The following is a 20,924-nucleotide window of genomic DNA, read 5'->3' as shown; positions in this document are numbered from 1 at the left end:
TTTTGCTTTTGTTGTTGCTTTGATTTCATTATCTATTATTGTTGTTGGTGTTGTTCTTCTAATTGTTGTTGTTGTTGTTTTACTGCTTCTGCTTTCTGCTTCTGCATTCTGCTTCTGTTTCTACATTTTGGAGAAGATGGGGGGAAGGGCATTTTGTTCCGAAGGATGATTTTTAAACAAACTGAAACCTTAGGGACCATTTTGTAGCAAAAGAAAGGTCGGAGACAAAAAAAAATTTCGGCCTCTACGTTAGGGACCAAAATCGTACTTAACCCTTATTTTTACTTTTTCATTACATTAGTAAATAATATTTAAAACTAAAAAAATAATTAATTTTTTTAATTTGAATTAAAAATCTCTTGTAAATATATTCAATTTACCGAAGATAGGGAGACTCGAACCTGCGACCTCTTAGATGAGTATGGAGCGACTATGCCATTTGAGTTATAGCTCGTTGGCATTAAATAGTCTAGTATTTGTTACAACAATAACGCAAAATATTACTACAAGAGGACACGGGACATAGTGGCGGTCTTTTTTCATGATTAGCGGTGGTTTTAAACTGCCACAAAATCAAACGCCAGTGGCTTAGGGAACTATCCTGGTTATTGGCGCAGGGATAGGGTTTTGTGGCAGTTTTTCCAGTAACCGCCGCTGAATCAATATTTTGCGGCAACTAATTAAAAAACCGCCGCAAGATGTCAATGTCACGCTTTCGCTCATGTTTACCAGCGGTTACGGACCGCCGCTATTTAACACAATTTTTTTCAGGTTTACGGCTATTTTGGGCGGTTTTTAAACTGCCTTAATATCGAACTGTAGGTTTCGAGCATGTTTACTGACGGTTACAAACAGCATCAATCTAAGATGGATTTTTCAAAATTTAAGACCTTTTTGGCGGTATAAAATCGCCGCTAAATTCAGAAAAAGTTTTAAAAAAATTTGGGTTTTGTTTAAAATCGCATATTTTTTTAAAAATATTATAGATTTATTTTTTTTTATTTTTTGGATTTTTTAATATTTTTAGTCTAAATATTTTTAGCAATAATATATTTATAAAAATATCAATAAAACAAATCTCTTGCAAAGAGTTGCTTAGTCAAATTTAAAAAAAATGTTTGCTTCAAACCAAAATAATTTCAATCCTAATATACTATTTTTGACAATATCTGGTGGCAGCTCCTCACCCTGCCGTTGAAATAGATATCTCGGAGCACTCTCTATCGCCTGCCACTTTTTCTTCTCTGCTGCTACTTCATCCTCCATCGCATTCCTTTTCAATTTCTCAGCTTCCAACTCTGCCTATAGTTCAAGCAACTTCCTCTGGGTCTCCTCTACTTGAACTCCGTTGCCTGACGGATGCGAATTCAAACAGAAGAGTTGTCTAAGAGTCGGTCTGAAACCCACACCACGCACTCTACCTAGTTTCTCTTTTCCGAGAATTTGAGCAAAAGAATCATTTTGAGACAACACTCTAGAAACTCGTCCTGTTGCTCAATCTCCTCAAGTCTTTCCTACAGACAAAAATCTGCAAATACAATATTTTTATTGATTGGTCTATCTTATGTCAAGAACACGCCAAATAGGATAATTAACTGCATGACTTTCATCACAGTAAAATAACATTCAACCACTACAAGTCTATAAGTATATTAATGAGTCAACAACTTATACTCTCATACTAATAAAGGGATCTATTTCAAAAAATAATTGGGTAAAACACAATAAATTAAACAATTAACCTATGAGAGATCATAATTTTATCGATCAATTATAATAAGTCGTACTTACACCAATTGCTCTTGCTTCATCATTGATATAGGAATCTTTTTTTTGGTGCACTGTGATCCATAACTCTCCTCTACCGACTCTCCTCCCTTATTGTTCCGACTGTAACAACAAAGTTTATGCCATTACCGTATTCCACATAATTAAGGAGAATGTAGACACATAGATAGTCCAAAGAGTGAATAAAAAAGTAAAGTACCTCTTCTTCCCTCTGCCTTGCCAAGCTTTTCGAACTGCCAGTGTGGGTATATAGTTGTTTTGATCGATTCATCGTGTTTTTCCTACACTTCTCCTATTGTGGTCTATCAGAGATAAAGGGTGATTAGAAACTAATTTAAAAAGACTCAACGCAAGATAAATAGTATTGTTGTATTACAAATGATATACTAGATTACCTGCATCTCAAGTTTACTGCGATAGTCAAGGAACCATCTCCAATGCTCTCGATCAATTCTTGGCAGGCGGTTCTCAATATTTTGTTCAGTCGTTGATGTTGGGTTGTAATAATCATCATACAATCTCAGCCTTGTATCCTTTTAGGACTTTTCCATACTTTTCAAAATATTTTTGTTGATAGTTCATTTACTATCTTCATCAAAGTAGAAAATTTGCTGCATAGATAATACAATTGTTAATAATTGTCAAACGAAGTAGATTTAATTCAACATGGATATAAAATTTTACCTTTACACATTCATTATACACCTTGTCTTTAGTGGTAATCTTATGCCAACTTTTCTCATAAATAGGAAATTTTCCATAGTCAGCTCCTACCAGACCAAGAACGTCACTCAACAGTCCAGCTTCATCTTTAATTGGTTGCATTTCGTTGTTGAACTTGAGCATGATCCTTCTACCATTAGGCCGTTCTATAGCCTCCCTCACACTTAATTTTTCTGGCTTGATTGTGCCATTGGAATCTATAAAGAATAGAATAACTTTATATATGTATCCATTGTGGACAACATGCAAGAAAATTAATATATAACATAGAGTCTAAATCACGTTGAATAAGAAAAATTATATATATGTTACCGATGATCTTAATCGTCCAAAATTCTTTGCGACTTTGAGCTCAAGAAGTAACAAAGAGATCTTCAACTTCTTGATCAAGAGAATCTTCCTCATTTACATTAGCGTCCAAGTTTTCGTGGCCTAGCTCCAAGTTCCAGGCACTATTTGTGCTCGTCTGTGGAGTAGGACTTGGTTTACTGCGGGGTAGATGGAATGGGCATGAAGTTGGGGGGACACCATCACCACTGGCCGGGGGAATTTGAGAGTCATCGTGGTGAGAAGCCGAAGCCACAGGCGCTCTCGTTTAAGGTTGCTGACATGCTGGTCCTAATTTTGATTTTTTCATATAACGACCTGTCCTATGTAACACCCTACCACACAGAGCCTTATGCTTAAGTCCTAAGACAGAGGTGGCGAGGTATTATGACCTCTAGAAGTAAAATTTAGTACATATAGTATTGTGAAAAATGTTTATAACTAGGAGCCTTTGAAGAAAAATAGTAAAACAAAATCGTAACTCGAAAAGCGCAACGCTCCGATCGATAATGTAACAAAACACATAAAGGGTAAACCAACTCGAGAATATATATAAAGAGTGCCAAGAACACAAATATCCAAAATCTCAGGATCCGATTGCGAAGAAAGCCGGCCCGAGCATAGAAGTATATACAAGTATATATATATATATATATAGCAAGGAACCCAAAGGAAACCCAGAGGGTGAAATACAAAACCTATTCTCCAAAACAACCTCTAAGAGGAGTCGAAACAGTATATTTATATACATTATTTAGTGGAGATAAAAGTATCTAAGTGAAAACATGAAATCAAAGTAAAATCCCGAGAATCAAGGATCTTCGCTAATCCAGAAGTCTCCAGCATGCCTCAGCGAGAAGCCTCACGTCCTGCATCTGAAAATCACAAAATCCACATGGGTGAGAACCGGAGGTTCTCAGTATGGTAACAGTACCCACATATCTAACATGTAATGTCCTGGGAAAGCCGAAGGCAATCCTAGAACATCCGCCAGATAAATCAAAGCTTATAAATAGACTAAACCATAAATGGCAACTGACTAAAGATCTTCAGTCTAACTAATACCTCTCTTTTCAAATCCTTCAGACCTCCCAACCACCAACAGTAATATAATATGGTAAACACAATTATATCAGACAAGAAGGTATACATATAGGAAGTAGATATGGCTTTTAGACAATTAGCAGGTAATATGCAGTCAATTAGGCAATTTCAAACAATTCACATAATATGCATATGATGAATGCCTGTCCTAATGGCTGATGATATTATCTGTTTGTTATATAGCCAACCCGACAAGTCCTAGTAGCAAACCATTGGACTGTCCCTCTGTCGTGCATCCCCAACTCGAGTTATACTCAATCATAAATCATAATTCATATCCAACACCCTCACTGGTGTATATTCACGGGGGCGAGCTCATCCGGAACTTTCACAGTGTTCGGCCACACTTACGACATATGGACAGCAGAGTATCGAGTCTCCATCTGGAGCACATGGTGGCTAGCCATTTCTTTCTCCCACGAAAACTCATATCTCAGATAGTGGAAGTGCATCATTTCACATTTCATTCAATAAGCATATATGCAATCATACTCAGCCATAATTCAATAATAGCTCAGCCGTAACTCGGCATCATCTCAGCCATTCAGCTCATAACACAATCCATAACCAGCCAATTCATTAACAATCACATCCCTTCGGCTCATGGTGTATCAAGCACTTCCACATTCATCCTCTGTATCTCATACAATGATCCTTGATCATCATTCATCACTAATTCTCCCCTTTCTTCACCCACAAGTTACCATATTTGCTAGCTCCTCTCATTGCTAGGCATATCATCAGGTTTTAAGACATAAGGGGTGAGATCGGAGGTTTAGAAGTCTGAAATTTGGCTTTAAAAACTCAAAAATAAAGTTTGGGATGAAAACAGGTTCACGCGTGCACGTCGCCCACACGCACGCGTGGAATGCATCAAGATACAGCGAAGCGTACGCATCCCTTCATGCGTACACATGGATGGGAGAAAAAAACCAAGTGGTGCCTACGCGTCAGCCACGCGTACGCGTGGGTGCGTTCTGTACCCCAGGCACAAAAATGGCACAACTCAGGCACAACTCTCTGGAATTTGGCTGGGAAAATTGAATTCGCTCATCAACGCACATGCGTGGGCCACGCACACGCGTGGGTAATGAAACTTTGAAAACGATGCGTGCGCGTCGGCTACGCCTACGCGTGGGAGTGCTTTCTGCCAAAAATTTTACGAAGTTAAAAAGCGGCAGAATTTTACAGTTTCAAACCCCAATCTTCCGACGGGCATAACTTCTCCGTTTTAAATCATTTTTTGCCCGTTTTTCGAACGGCATAAACATCCCGGATCTAATTTCATTTTTAAACAAATTTTGCACAAATCGGGAATTGGGAGTCCAAGTTATGCTCCGTCAAAGTATGCCCAAAAATCACATTTTCATACAAAACCACAAAGTGCCATTTTCAAAACAAACCAATTCCAACCCCTTTTGAAATCAACCAAAACATACCAAAAATCAACTTTAAGCCTCCTCAACTCAAATGTTAACATTTTTATCAAAATCATAACCATCAACCCCCTATATCAACCAACCTCATCACATAATCCAATTTAAAACACAATACCATGTCATATATATTTTTCCTCATTCCAATTTCCAGCAACACCATTTCCAATCAATCATCAATACATACAATCATCACCACCCTCATTCTCAACCATGGTTTCACCCACATTTCAACCTCAACCAATCATCAATCATATATCAAAGATTGCATATCTCTCATGCATCACACCACCAAATTATCAATATTCATAATCACATATATGACCATACAATTAATTTTAACCATTCAACAACATCAACCATTCAAATCCTATCTTAGGGCCTCTAGCCTAAGTTTTCACACCACATTACATTTTAGATACAGGAAACCGAGACCATACCTTAGCCGCTTTTTTGCTTAATCCGGAACACCTCCAAATCACTTTTTCACAAGCTCAACAAGCTTCAACACCTCCAAGAACATATTTTTATCACATCAAAGCCCTTTTCCAAGCTTTCCAAAATCTCAATCAAGCTTCAATATTCACATACACACTACCTAAGCCACAATTATCATATTCAAACACAACAACTCAATACCCAAACATCATAAACCAAAAATTTCACTAGGGTTGAGAATCTTACCACACCTAAGGATCAAGAAAACAAGATTTCTCTTCTCCTTCAAGCAAGTTGGGTCCTATGACATCAAAAAGCCCAAAATCTCAACACTTTTTCCCAATAAACTTGAATTTAAGGCTGAGAAAACTGGACCAAAATCGTGGCTTATCTCAAGAACAAAGTAGTGGGTTTTATAGAGCTCGTCACGGTGAATGCGTGGCCACAAACGGTGTGGTAATCGGAACTCCGGATCAAAAGTTACGGTGGTTTGAAGATCAAGTGAGAAATAGAACCATGGAAGAGTGTTCTTCCCCTCTCTCATACCATTTCCAGCGTGTTTGATGTTTAGAGAGGAGAGAGTGCTGAAATGAGGGTTTTAGGTTTAGTTTGGTTGGGCCAAGGGCCCAATATAGGTCTGGTTGGCCCAGTTTGGCCCGTTCGGTCCAATCTTGGTCCGATTTCTACAAAATTGGTATCGAAATTCTCGTTTCAATATCCTCAATCATATTAAGCCATAAAAATCACATTTTTGGCTTTCCAAAACAAATTCTCATTTATGGGATAATTAGTCATTAATTAGCCGTGTTTTACATTCTACCCACCTAATTGGGAATTTCGCTCACAAATTTCAAATTCAATTACCTGAGAATAAGTGTGGGTAATTAGTTCGCATCTCCGACTTAAGCTCCCAAGTGTGCTCCTCAACACTGGCTCGACTCAATGCCACTTTGACTAACGGGACCTCTTTTCCACGCAAACGTTTGATACTTGTATCGTCAATTCTGACCGGAGTCACTGAAAGCGTCAAATCTTCTTTTAACTGAACTGATTCAGGTTCTAACACATGGCTAGCATCACGAGTATACTTCCGAAGCTGCGACACGTGAAATACGTCGTGCAGGTTTGAAAGGTGGGGTGGTAGAGCCATCCGATACGCTATCGGTCCAACCCTCTCTAGGATCTGAAATGGACTGATGTATCGAGGATTTCAACTTCTTCGCTTTAATTGCCTTACCTACTCCTGTGGTTGGAGTAACTTTAAGGAAAACATGGTCTCCTGCCTCAAATTCCAAGGGCTTCCGCCTCTGATTGGCATAACTTTTCTGACGACTCTACGCAGTGAGTATCCTATCTCGGATTTTCTTGACTTGTTTGGTGGTCTCAGCTATCATCTCCGGCCCCAACAAGCTTTTCTCCCCAGCTTCATGCCAACATAGCGGAGATTGATATTTCTTCCCATACAAAGCCTCATACAGAGCCATTTCGATGCTCGCATGGTAGCTATTATTGTATGCAAACTCTACTAATGGCATATACCGATCCCAACTCGCCGGTTGGTCCAAAACACAAGCCCTCAATATATCCTCTAGTGTTTGGATCGTCCTTTCATATTGACCATCAGTTTGAGGATGCTAAGCCATACTCAAGCTTAATCGGGTTCTGAAAGCCTTCTGAAATGCACCCCAGAATCTTGAAGTGAAACGAGGATCTCTATCAGAAATTATAGTGGTAGGCACACCATGAAGTCTCACAATCTCCTTTATGTACAACCGTGCTAACTTCTTAAGAGTGTAATTCATCCAAATGGGTAGAAAATGAGTCGACTTCGGCAGTCGGTCCATAATCACCCAGACAGCATCAACACCGGCCCTAGTCCTTGGCAATCCAGACACAAAGTCCATCGCAATACTCTCCCATTTCCATTGCGGAACTTCTAAGGGTTGCAACGTCTCGGAAGGTCTCTGGTGTTCAATCTTTACTTTCTAGCAAGTTAAGCACTTGGAAACATATTCCGCCACATCATTCTTCATACCCGGCCACCAAAACATCGCCTTTAAATCATGGTACATCTTAGTAATCCCCGGGAGAATAGAAAACCCGCTTTTGTTTGCTTCCTTTAAGATATCTTGTCGCAAAGTACCAACATCCGGCACAATGATCCTATCCTTGAATCTCCATAGTCCATCTTGATCCTCTGACACTCTCCACCGCTTTTTCTTGCTCAATAGCTGGCAACACCTTCGGTAACACGTCATCATTTTCATGAGCCTTTAGGAGTTCGGATTTAAAGTCACTTGAGATCTGTAATCGACTTAAACACAGAGTTCCAGAAACTTCTTGAACATCAATCTTTAGACTCTCGAATGCCTTGAGCAACTCCTCTTCTCGAAGCATCATCCAAGCCGCATACAACGACTTTCAACTTAACGCATCCGCCACTACATTTGCTTTCCCCGAATGGCAACTTAAAGTCGTAGTCCTTCAATAACTCCATCCACCTCCTCTACCGCATATTGAGCTCTTTCTGATCAAAGAGGTATTTCAAGCTCTTGTGATCAGAAAAGACTCGGAACTTAACCCCATAGAGGTAATGCCTCCACACCTTTAGCTCAAACACAACCGTAGCAAGCTCCAAATCATGCGTAGGGTAGTTAACTTCATGAGGTCTCAACTGTCGTGAGGCATATGCCACCATATTACGATGCTGCATCAGCATGCACCCTGGACCCTTCAGTGAGGCATCACAGTACACCTCAAATGATTCATTTAGCTCATGTAACACCAACACAGGCGTGGTGGTCAACCTTTGCTTCAACATTTGAAAAATTTTCTCACACTCAGGAGTCCAAACAAACGGTGCATCCTTGCGGGTCAACTTTATCAATAGCAAAGCTATTTGCGAAAAGCCCTTGATGAATCTTTGGTAGTAGGCAGCTAAGCCCAGAAAACTCCTTATCTCAGTTACTGAGGTTGGTCGCCCCCAATTCATTACTGCCTCCACTTTAGATGGGTCTACTGCTATCCCCTGCTTACTCACTACATGACCCAAAAACTTCACCTCGCTCTTCCAGAATTTACATTTAGACAGTTTTGCATAGAGTTTCTTTTCCTTTAGTATCTGAAACACGGTCCTCAAGTGCTCTGCATGCTCCTCTTCCGTCTTGGAATAAATCAGTATATCATCAATGAAGACAACAACAAACTTATCCAGAAACGGACAAAAAACTCTATTCATATAATCCATAAACACTGTCGGAGTGTTTGTCAACCCAAAAGACATTACAGTGTACTCGTAATGACCATAACGAGTCTTGAAAGCGGTCTTAGGGATGTCCTCACCCCTCACCCTTATCTGGTGATAACCGAATCGCAAATCGATCTTGGAGAAAACCCCAGCTCCTTGTAACTGATCCATGAGATCGTCAATCCTCGGCAATGGGTACTTATTCTTTATTGTGACCTTGTTCAGCTGTCGGTAATCCACACAGAGTCGTATACTCTCGTCTTTCTTCTTTACCAGTAACACTGGCGCACCCCACGGAGAAATACTTGGTCGGATAAAGTTCTTACCCAACAGATCCTCTAGTTGAGACTTTAGCTCGGCCATCTTTAGCAGTGACATCCTATAAGGAGCACTCAAGATTGGTCCAGCCCCAGGCACCAACTCAATAGTAAACTCAACCTCTCGGTAAGGTGGAAATTCATCAATATGGTCAGAAAACACCTCCAGAAACTCACACACAACTGAAATTTGTTCCAATCTTTAATCATCACCCGAAACACCCGCAGTTAACAATAGAATACCCTGACATTCGGTCCCAGAACAATTCACCAGCATAGAGTTCAAGTAATAACTATTCAACATAACCGGCCCTTCTGTATCTTCCGGCATAAAGTATACCGATTTTGCAGAACAGTCGAGCAAAACATGGTTCTTAAATAACCAGTCCAAACCCAAGATAAGATTAAGACCGGTCATCGGCAAACAGATTAAATCATGAACAAAATCACGTTGCTAGACCCTAAATGAAACTTGTGGGCATCCTAGCCTAGTTATCATGACTTCATGGGTGGCATTATACACCTTTAGGTCATAACCTAAAACTACAACCTTCAATCCTAGCTCACTAGCTTTTTTGAATGTAATGAATAAATGTGTTGCTCCCGAATCAAATAAAGCATTTAAAACTTGACCAGCCATTTCACAGTTACCTCGGATAAGTGTCTCAGATCCCTCGGCACCAACAACTGAGGTGGTGAACACCCGACCAGGCTGCTGTGCTCTCCCTGTACCTTGCTTCTGCTTTCTGGACAGTTGGCAGCTTTATGTCCTGCCTTACCATAAGAATAGCACAAGCCCCACCTGGCCTTGCACGGGACTCCCGGATGGTGACTTCCACACCTAGCACAAGCTTGCTCATTCTGAGGCTACTTCCCAAACCTTTTCCCTTGGGAGTTGTTGTTGTTAGGCCTCCTAAAAGAGCCTCCCCACTTGAAAGACGGACCTCTAGGATCAAAGCTCTTCCCTCGGTTCTGTGGGAATGGTCCCTTATGGCTTCCTCTCTCCGCAACCGCCTTCTTCACACACTCTTCAGCAACCCTGCTCTTGTTCACCAACTCTGAGAAAGTTCTGATCTCCATTGGCCCCACTGAACTAAAGATATCGCTCCGGAGTGCTCCTTCATACTTAATGTACTTCCATTCCTCAAAGTCTCCCGAAGCTCTTTGACACATAAAGAAAACCTGAATAGCTCCTCAAACTTGTCTGTATACTCAGATACGGACATAGCACCCTGCTTCAGCTGCAGTAACTCCAGTTCCTTGGCCGTCCTAGCAGAATTTGGAAAGTACTTTTTATAGAACTCTTCCTAGAAGGCATCCCAAGTGATAGGGTCATCACCCTGCTGCAGGAGATATCGGACTCCTTGCCACCAATGCGATGCTTCTCCAGTGAGCAAATAGGTAGCAAATTCAATACATTGCCCTTTAGGTACCACCTGCGCTTGCAGTGCTTGCTCCATAGCCTGAAACCAGGTATCGGCTTCAGTCGGGCTAGTGGTTCCCTTGAACTTAGGTGGATTAACCTTCAAGAAGGTTGCTAGTGTCATCGGGCCCTGAGCTCCACTTCCATCATTGCCATGGTTGTTCATCTGTTGTCCAATGGTTGCAGCAGTGGCCTGCATAGCAGCAGCCATATTCTCTAACGCCGCCATAAAATCTACTGGGTTATTTGGGTTAGCTCTCGGTCCCTGAGTACTAGTATGACCTCTCTCGTGACCTCGACTGCATCCACGAGGCGCCATCTAGTTCCTATACACACCAAACAATCGATATTAAGTTGATCAGTCTCAATATCAAAAGTCTAGTGCTTCAAAGTCCCAAATACATGCTCATGAACGTTTATGCCAGTTATATCAATTAGATATCCTAATAGCACATAACACACATACAGATAATGCATAGAAGCATAGTCAGTCCGTCCCTTAGGCTCTATAGGAACGAACTACTCTGATACCATAATGTAACACCCTACCACACAGAGCCTTATGCTTAAGTCATAAGACAGAGGTGGTGAGGTATTACGACCTCTAGAAGTAAAATTTAGTACATATAGTATTGTGAAAAATGTTTATAACTAGGAGCCTTTGAAGAAAAATGGTAAAACAAAATCGTAACTCGAAAAGCGCAACACTCCGATCGATAACGTAACGAAACACATAAAGGGTAAACCAACTTGAGAATATATATAAAGAGTGCCAAGAACACAAATATCCAAAATCTCAAGATCCGGTTGCGAAGAAAGCTGGCCCGAGCATAGAAGTATATACAAGTATATATATATATATATATAGCAAGAAACCCAAAGGAAACCCAGAGGGTGAAATACAAAACATATTCTCCAAAACAACCTCTAAGAGAAGTCGAAACAGTATATTTATATACATTATTTAGTGGAGATAATAGTATCTAAGTGAAAACATGAAACCAAAGTAAAGTCCCGAGAATCAAGGATCTTCGCTAATCCAAAAGTCTCCAGCATGCCTCAGCGAGAAGCCTCACGTCCTGCATCTGAAAACCATAAAATCCGCATGGGTGAGAACCGGAGGTTCTCAGTATGGTAACAGTACCCACATATCTAACATGTAATGTCCTGGGAAAGCCGAATTCAATCCTAGAACTTCCGCCAGATAAATCAAAGCTTATAAATAGACTAAACCATAAATGGCAACTGACTAAAGATCTTCAGTCAAGCTAATACCTCCCTTTCCAAATCCTTCAGACCTCACAACTACCAACAGTAATATAATATGACAAACACAATTATATCAGACAAGGAGGTATGCAGATAGGAAGCAGATATGGCATTTAGATAATTAGCAGGTAATATGCAGTCAATTAGGCAATTCCAAACAATTCACATAATATGCATATGATGAATGCCTGTCCTAATGGCTGATGATATCATCTGTCGGTTATATAGCCAACCCGACAAGTCCTGGTAGCTAACCATTGGACTGTCCCTCTGTCGTGCATCCCCAACTCGATTTATACTCAATCATAAATCATAATTCATATCCAACACCCTCACTGGTGTATATTCATGGGGGCGAGCTCATCCGGAATTTTCACAGTGTCTGGCCACACTTACGACATAGGGTCAGCAGAGTATCGAGTCTCCACCTGGAGCACATGGTGGCTAGCCATTGCTTTCTCCCAGGGAAACTCGTATCTCAGATAGTGGAAGTGCATCATTTCACATTTCATTCAATAAGCATATATGCAATCATACTCAGCCATAATTCAATAATAGCTCAGCCATAACTCGGCAACATCTCAGCCATTCGGCTCAAAATACAATCCATAACCAGCCAATTCATTAACAATCACATCCCTTCGGCTCAATGCATATCAAGCACTTCCACATTCATCCTCCGTATCTCATACAATGATCTTTGATCATCATTCATCATTAATTCTCCCCTTTCTTCACCCATAAGTTACCACATTTGCTAGCCCTTCTCATTGCTAGGTATATCATCAGTTTTAAGACATAAGGGGTGAGATCGAAGGCTTAGAAGTCTGAAATTTGGCTTTAAAAACTCAAAAATTAACTTTGGGATGGAAATAGGATCAGGCGTGCGCGTCGCCCACGCGCACACGTAGAATGCATCAAGATACAGCGACGCGTACGCATCCCTCCACGTGCACGCGTGGATGGGAGAGAAAAAACCAAGTGACACCTACGCATCAGCCACGCGTACGCGTGGGTGCGTTTTGTGCCCCAGGCACAAAACTGGCACAACTCAGGCACAACTCTCTGGAATTTGGCTGTGCCAATTGAATTCGCTCATCGACGCGTACGCGTGGACCACGTGCACGCCTGGGTAGTGAAACTTTGAAAACGACGTGTGCGCGTCTGCTACGCCTACGTGTGGGAGTGCTTTCTGCCAAAAATTTTACGAAGTTAAAAAGCTGCAGAATTTCACAGATTCAAACCCCAATCTTCCGACGGGCATAACTTCTCCGTTTTAAATCATTTTTCGCCCGTTCTTCAAACGGCATAAACATCCCGGATCTAATTTTATTTTTAAACAAATTTTGCACAAATCAGGGATCGGGAGTCCAAGTTATGCTCCGTCAAAGTATGCCCAAAAACCACACTTTCATACAAAACCACAAAATGCCATTTTCAAAAGAAACCAATTCCAACCCCTTTTGAAATCAACCAAAATATACCAAAAATCAACTTCAAGCCTCCTCAACTCAAATGTTAACATTTTTATCAAAATCATAACCATCAACCCCCTATATCAACCAACCTCATCATATAATCCAATTTAAAACACAATACCATGTCATATATATTTTCCCTCATTCCAATTTCCAACAACACCATTTCCAATCAATCATCAATACATACAATCATCACCACCCTCATTCTCAACCATGGTTTCACCCACATTTTAACCTCAACCAATCATCAATCATATATCAAAGCATGCATATCTCTCATGCATCACGCCACCAAATTATCAATATTCATAATCACATATATGACCATACAATTGATTTTAACCATTCAATAACATCAACCATTCAAATCCTCTCTTAGGGCCTCTAGCCTAAGTTTTCACACCTTACATTTTAGATACAGGAAACCGAGACCATACCTTAGCCACTTTTTCGCTTAATTTGGAATACCTCCAAATCACTTTTTCACAAGCTCGCCAAGCTTCAACACCTCTAAGAACAGATTTTTATCACACCAAAGCCCTTTTCCAAGCTTTCCAAAATCTCAATCAAGCTTCAATATTCACATACGCACTACCTAAGCCACAATTATCATATTCAAACACATTAACACAACAACTCAATACCCAAACATCATAAACCAATAATTTCACTAGAGTTGAGAATCTTACCACACCCAAGGATCAAGAAGATAAGATTTCTCTTCTCCTTCAAGCTAGTTGGGTCCTATGACATGAAAGAGCCCAAAATCTCAACACTTTTTTCCAATAAATTCGAATTTAAGGCTGAGAAAACTGGACCAAAATCGTGGCTTACCTTAAGAATAAAGTAGTGGATTTTATAGAGCTCGTCACGGTGAATGCGTGGCCACAAACGGTGTGGCAATCGGAGCTCCGGATCAAAAGTTACGGTGGTTTAAAGATCAAGTGAGAGATAGAACCATGGAAGAGTGTTCTTCCCCTTTCTCATACCATTTCCAGCGTATTTGATGTTTAGAGAGGAGAGAGAGTGCTGAAATAAGGGTTTTAGGTTTAGTTTGGTTGGGCCAAGGGCCCAATATGGGTCCGGTTGGTCCGGTTTGGCCCGTTCGGTCCAATCTTGGGCCGATTTTTACATAATTGATATCGAAATTCTCGTTTCAATCTCCTCTATCATATTAAGCCATAAAATCACATTTTTGGCTTTCTAAAATAAATTTTTATATATGGGCTAATTAGTCATTAATTAGCCGGATTTTACATCCTAACCATCTTAAATTCCTAATACAAGGATGCAGAAAAAAAAAACATCACATTCTCTTCAACAACACATGATGCTGATAAGTTATGTTTATATAAATTAACCAAAAAAATATAATTATACAATGCAAGGAGTTAACCAACACAACACATAGTTATAACTATGTAGACTCTTTATGTTATTTTTAAAGGAAACCAAAATTAAACCAGGAGGAAAAAGAAGCATATCAACCAAAATAAGCATATAACCGTGTATAAATTAATTCATGATTAAACTATTTTTTTAGGATCTTGTAGAGTCCGTTTTGATAGTTAGTTTTTAATTGTCATGCATTTTTTTATGGTGGGCAGTGGGCACCTCAAAATTTCCCCCCACTATCCCTAATCTTCCCCACAAGTGATTTGGGTTAGAATCCTAATTAATATGATTTAAAAAAATAAAAGAAAGATAAGTAATCACAAATCGGTCAAATACTCAAATCAAATTATTAGATAGGTGAGGTTGTTTTCGGATACAAAGGAGATGATTAATTGGAGTAGTATTTCATCAAAATTATTTGTGTGTTAGTGAAGTTGTAGGAGTAGAATTTCATAAAAAATGAGACATGATTAATTGAAAAGTTCGAAATAGAATTGGTTATCATAATAGGAATTTTGTTTACAAGGTCACTTATTGCTCTAGTTGGCACTTATATCTCTGTAGCTTAGATAGTAAGTCATATCAAATTATGAAGATGGAGCATTTAAAATTTTTTAAATACTAGTTAAATAAGCAAAATTCCAACCTAATCAAAATATATTGCAATCTAATACAATAACACTCAAAATTCAAAGACATTCTTAGCTCATTGTTTTGGATTGTCCTTTATATAATCCGTAGTTAAGAATACATAGACCATATGGTTGGTGTAAAAGAATGAATAAGTTTATCTTGTTTTGTGTTGAAATTTAACTTTTATTTAAAAGAATTGGAACATGAAGATTAAAAAATCTATTTTTTTAAATTGAATTGATCATCATAAAGACTCAAATATCATGTTATTAGCTCTTTATCTTAAAAAATTGAGCTTTCGGTAAAAAATATTTAAGAAATTATAAGAGCAAAAAATTATATACAAAATTCAAGGTCATTCTTAACTCACCATTTTGGATTATCCTTCATATAACATGTAGTTAGTTAATTGCTTAATTACCTAGTATTTACATATAAAAATTTATTACAAAACCATAAATCAGAGTCAAACATGTTGTCATCTTCATTCCAAACCAATTTTATATTGTACATGTTTCACGTAAACAGAAAACAATGAAATCAAGGAGTTGCACCTTTCACACACACTTCGTCATTATTGACTATAAAACACATACCATTATCACTAATTAACATCTCAAATAAGAAGAAATATTGGTGCTTACTGGAGAAGAGAAGACGAGCCAGTAGCAGGCTTGAATCAATGACGACCACGCGGGTAGAGACGGCGACGTAATAGGCAGCTCTTAGAGATCAAAACGGCAACGCGAAATGAACAGTACTCATCGGCAACAGATGCGAGAGGCAAGAGTGTGAGAGGTGAGAGTTTTTTTGGATGAGGACTTGGTTCACTGGATTCAAGGCTGTAAATTAGAACTGGAGTGAAGTACAGTGTATAAAAATGAAGAAGAAGGATTGGGGGCGCGGAGGCTGCTTTCAAAAGACAAATAACAATAAGGTAGGTGTTTAAAATTGTGTTATAATAATAATAATAATCACAATGGCAATAATAATAATGTGAACAATAATAATAATAAGTATAATAATATTTATTATAATGAGTATATGTTGCCATAATAATAATATAAAAACAGGAATGATTATTGTAATAGAAATCTAAAGAATAAAAATAATAAAATAGCTAAACTTATTAATAATTTTTTTATTTTTAATAATAATAATAATCACAATGGCAATAATAATAATGTGAACAATAATAATAATAAGTATAATAATATTTATTATAATGAGTATATGTTGCCATAATAATAATATAAAAACAGGAATGATTATTGTAATAGAAATCTAAAGAATAAAAATAATAAAATAGCTAAACTTATTAATAATTTTTTTATTTTTAATAATAATAATAATCACAATGGCAATAATAATAATGTGAACAATAATAATAATAAGTATAATAATATTTATTATAATGAGTATATGTTGCCATAATAATAATATAAAAACAGGAATGATTATTGTAATAGAAATCTAAAGAATAAAAATAATAAAATAGCTAAACTTATAAATAATTTTTTTTTATTTTTGAAATTAGAATAATAATAATTGTTCTTATTAGAAATATACAAAAAAAAATTTGGTAAAATCTTAACTAATCTGGTTCAGTCAACAAACACCAAACTAATAAGATGTATACCTGATTTCATTCTAAAATGGCTTCTTCTAAACTAACATCAAGTATCAAATCCTGAATAAATAATCGCCTTTTTAGAGAGAAAGAATGAGCAAAGGTTACACTGCAAAAATATAGAGTATCGGAGAGTAGTAAAGGAGCAAAAAGACAAGACAACGAAGGAAAAGGCAGTGATCAACCTCAAAAAACATCAAAACATAGATTTGAGATCATAAGAAACAGATTTAAAGCATATTGCAGAATGCTGATTGAAGTAGCAGCAGCATATTTAGACAGTATTATGCAGAATGCAGATTGAAATAGCAACTGCATATTAGTATTCAGGATATTTAATTGATGGTATAGCTGAGGTAATTTAATGAGGGTTACAAACTACACACTTATATAGGCAGCAATAGCATGGCAGAACAACTATCCTATATAAAAATCACAATAATTCCAGCACGCTTGCAGCAGATTCAAAGATCTCAAGCTCTGCAACTATTCTGAACTAACAATTTTTCAGCTGAACATATATACCGAAGGAGAGTAAACCAACATAGCTACAATATCTCCAAGATAAAATGATACTGACCATATAGTTGTAAGAACGATTTCTTTTTTGCTATTGTAATAATCAATTAATCAATTAATAATCATTCAATTTAAGCACAATTAAGTCACAAAACACAAGACAACAGCACATCACTGTATATAAAAATTACAAAACACAAAACGGCAACACATCAAAACGGCCATAGCTAATCAATAATCAATTAATCATTCAATCTAAGCACAAGTTTAAGTCAGTCACAATCTAAGCACAATTGAGTCACGACACAAAACAAAAGATAGCACACAATTTTAATGAAGATTAACAAGATTAAGTAGTGAACTAAATCAACTGAAGCAGCACAATTCTAACAAAGATTAACTAGCAAAATAAATCAACTAATCATTTAATGATTCAATCCAAACAAGAAAACAAAGTATAATACAGCTAGATTCACATTTGAATATAGTAGCATTAGTAGAATCCAAAAATAAACAATGTTTTGAGTAAAGAATGAAGAACAGAGAACGAAAATTAAAAAAAATGAAGCCTTTGCCTTCGTTCTGAGCAGTCTGAGCCGAGGGGCAGAAGCGCGGCGGAGACGGAGACCAGGCGACGAGCGGGACGACGGAGGGTGCAGAAGAGAACAAAGACTTCGAAGGACGATTGCGAGCAAACAACGTCGACAGTAGAGTACGAAGACTGAGAGCCAACAGGGGTTCTTCTTTGGAAGACGCCAACGGAATGAAGAGAGGAGCCCCTGACTGTGACGGACGGTGATGATGCTAGAGTTTCCGTTTTTGTTTGGGGAGAAGGAAGCAGATAAAATAAACCAGAGAAGGGGCTCTAGGGTTGGGAGGCGAGGCTTCTGTGCTTCACACCTGCCCCTGATTGTGATGGACAGCGGCGGTGGCTCACTTCTTATAGCTTGCGACGGTGAGGCTAGGGTTTCCGTTTCTTTGGAGAGGAGGAATAAGATGGAAGAATTGGAGATTGGGTTGGTTGTGACTTGACTGCTGGCTTCACGCGTGCTTCTGTTTGGTTTTTACGCGAAACGGCATCGTTTGATGAGAACCGGCCAAGTCCCAATCCGATCCGACCGACCGGTTCTTGGCCGGTTCAACGATTTAAATCCGGTTTTCAAATTAACGGTTTTGCATAGCAAATCGAACCGTTTTAGCTAACGGTTTACGATTAAACCGGTCGCACCGGCCGGTCCGGTCTGGTTTTTAGAACATTGCCTGAAACACTTACAATTACAATAGCATAACCAGTTTGCCTATTTCTTTAAGTAAAACATGTCAAAACATTCAAATAGTTGAAACTAGAAACCGGATGCACACATATAGTATAGAATAAGAAGGAAAAAAGAAGTCAATATATTAGATTGAGACTAGAACACAATATATAGGAGTATTAAAGTTGCACATTTATAAGCTAATTGAATAAAAAAAGAAGTCTTCTATATATATTCATATAGTTAGTTGTTTTTGGTGGATTTATTTAGAAGTGAAGAGATACTCATTTGTTTCTAGTGGTAGCTTCACAATTTTAACTATGTTAGGCTGATATATGAAACAGAATTTGCTAACCTCACTCTTATTTGTGTGACTTTTGAATAAAGTATTCTCCTAGTGACATGTCTTATATTAATTTGATATATCTGAGCTCATCTGATAAGTTCTCTAATACAAGATTTCGACATTTAGCTTTCGAATAAAATAAAGAAGTTTGAAAGACCAAAGTATTCTCTAATTTGGTTCACTCACATCCAAATTTTGACATAAAACAAATCATGGACACAAACAATGAATTTTATGCATCTCCTGGATATAGATCAAAGTACTCTGATTATGAGATTATGGATTTGTACAGAATTGATGAATGGATGGATGGATAAGGGTATTTCACCTAAGGATATCTATGCTTTAATATTATGCACTCGTAGAACCTGATCCTTTTGGTTCCTATTATACATGGCAAATATATAAATAAATAGGAACATTATTCTTGTTAGAATTTAATTTCTAATAAGATCTCAGGTTTAAATTACGTGAATATAAAAAATAAATATGAAGAGATTTACTTATACATATATATAGACTACTGTATGCTCCTTATTGCTAATAAAGAGTTTTTATATATGTCAGACATAGATAAATACAAAAGTAAACACCTGAATATTTACCTTCATTTCATTAAGTATTTTCTGTGAGAACCACGTGTCCGTACTTGTTATAAACGCAAATCCAAATTTAGCTTTGTACATTTGGTCCCATTGAAGCAAGTCCTAAAATTTTAACATAACCACCTGAAATCTCTGTCGGGTTTCATCCAAAAATATGAAACACATATCAAAATTTGTTGGGCAGTAGAGATCAAACCTTCTTCATTAAAGCAGGTGCATGACCAATGGCATCAGTGAGATGAAGGTGTCTAGAGAAGACATTTAGCCATGATTGTATACAAGACTCTTTAAACCACAACTGTCTTGCAAAGGATGTTGCGTGGTCCAGCGAAGAAAACGGAGATGCATTTATCATCGCCTCTGCAAACCAGATGCTGGTGCAAACTAAAAAGAAGTCTCGGCTCTCCAATTTCCCTGATAGGCCACAGATATAAAAATAATGTACAAGGATAGAAAAAAATGTGGTTGCAAGAAGACTTGAATAAAAATCATAGCATTGTGAAAAACCAACAAGAGAAATGAACATGAATTGAACTTCTTTAATACGTATACTATAAGTCGTAATAATTTTTCTTTTAATTTATATTTGGGAAATCATGATCTCACATTGTCCCAATAAAACTTTGGCACTTACTAAAAAGTGATACATTAACATAATTTTTTTGTATAGCCCTGAGTATTAAGTTTACAACTGGGAGATAGCAGCACATTAGAAGGAATAAAGAAAGTTGGTCACATAGTTCATCTAGAGCGGCCATGTGTCTACAATAGATGCCTCGAGAAGTTCATTAATTCCATCTTTTTAGCAAGTCAACCCAGAAATTAAGTACTCCACTTATGTCTGCAACACTCTACTATTCTAAATTCAGATTCTTGGTCTGATTTAGCCTAAGATTGAGGAGATGCATGATAACATAAAGAAATTTGTAACTGATATTAGATTATTGTACTATAACTCTCTAAATGTTCTTACGTCCATCACTCTCT

At 37.9% G+C, this 20,924-nt stretch overlaps 2 long non-coding RNA genes across 3 annotated transcripts; both read right to left on the bottom strand.

Moving 5' to 3' along the window:
- LOC110265444 lies at nt 1,126–2,702 on the bottom strand. Of its 2 annotated transcripts, XR_002351590.1 has the most exons (5): nt 2,473–2,702; nt 2,184–2,399; nt 1,988–2,090; nt 1,792–1,890; nt 1,126–1,528 (listed from the first exon to the last, which is right to left on the bottom strand). It is a non-coding gene; the product is annotated as an uncharacterized LOC110265444 (long non-coding RNA). The 2 variants fall into 2 exon arrangements; XR_002351589.1 differs by having other exon boundaries at nt 1,792–2,090.
- LOC110265443 lies at nt 11,633–16,516 on the bottom strand. The gene is made up of 5 exons (XR_002351588.1): nt 16,226–16,516; nt 14,388–14,582; nt 14,243–14,297; nt 13,991–14,148; nt 11,633–11,888 (listed from the first exon to the last, which is right to left on the bottom strand). It is a non-coding gene; the product is annotated as an uncharacterized LOC110265443 (long non-coding RNA).

Source organism: Arachis ipaensis, chromosome B08, assembly GCF_000816755.2.
Source record: "Arachis ipaensis cultivar K30076 chromosome B08, Araip1.1, whole genome shotgun sequence".
Taxonomy (NCBI): domain Eukaryota; kingdom Viridiplantae; phylum Streptophyta; class Magnoliopsida; order Fabales; family Fabaceae; genus Arachis; species Arachis ipaensis.
Note: the sequence above shows the minus strand (reverse complement) of the source record. Positions and strands in the feature narration are given on the sequence as shown.